Below are 730 nucleotides of genomic sequence, written 5' to 3' on the forward strand. Positions count from 1 at the left end.
AAGAAGAAGAAGAAGAAGAAGAAGAAGAAGAAGAAGAAGAAGAAGAAGAAGAAGAAGAAGAAGAAGAAGAAGAAAGAGAAGGAGGAGGAGGAGGAGGAGAACCCCAAACGGGATGTTCTGAACTTTCACTGTTTTGAGGGGTTTTAAAGGCTCTTGAATCCACCCTTTTTAGTTTGTTCCTTTCGGAGAAGGACGTTGAATTCGGAGGTCCAGCATCTTAAATGACCATAAACTGTTGAAAGTTGATACCCTAGTTCAAAGTTCTGTCTGCTCAAAACCTAGTTTTGAAAAAAAAATTACATTAAAAAAAAAAGAGTTTCACAACACACTTTTTCGAATGCAATTTCTTTGAATATCTCGATAACGACTCCGAATAATCTTACGATTTTGATAAAGCTGTCAGAACATTTTGGTTCCTGGCATTATGGTCTTGTTCTAGTGGAGGTTTTACCGCGCTCGCAACTGCATAAGGTCTAGGAACTCAAAACGGCCAAAAATGTCAAATGGAACTTCATTTTAAAAAAATAAAAAATTTTCCCTTGCCCATTTCTATGAGATTGACGCCATCTGATTAGTAGAAAAAAGTGCATATGATTGTGTCCAATAGTGTATTACATGCATACTTAGTTTATCAATTAACTGTAATAGCGGATAGAGATTCCAGCCTATTCTATCGGGCCAAGACAAGTGTAGAGAGGAGCTAAGTGGGAAGACAGTATAGTGGCAGGTA

This window comes from Aplysia californica, unplaced genomic scaffold, assembly GCF_000002075.1.
Source record: "Aplysia californica isolate F4 #8 unplaced genomic scaffold, AplCal3.0 scaffold00477, whole genome shotgun sequence".
NCBI classification, from domain to species: Eukaryota; Metazoa; Mollusca; class Gastropoda; order Aplysiida; family Aplysiidae; genus Aplysia; species Aplysia californica.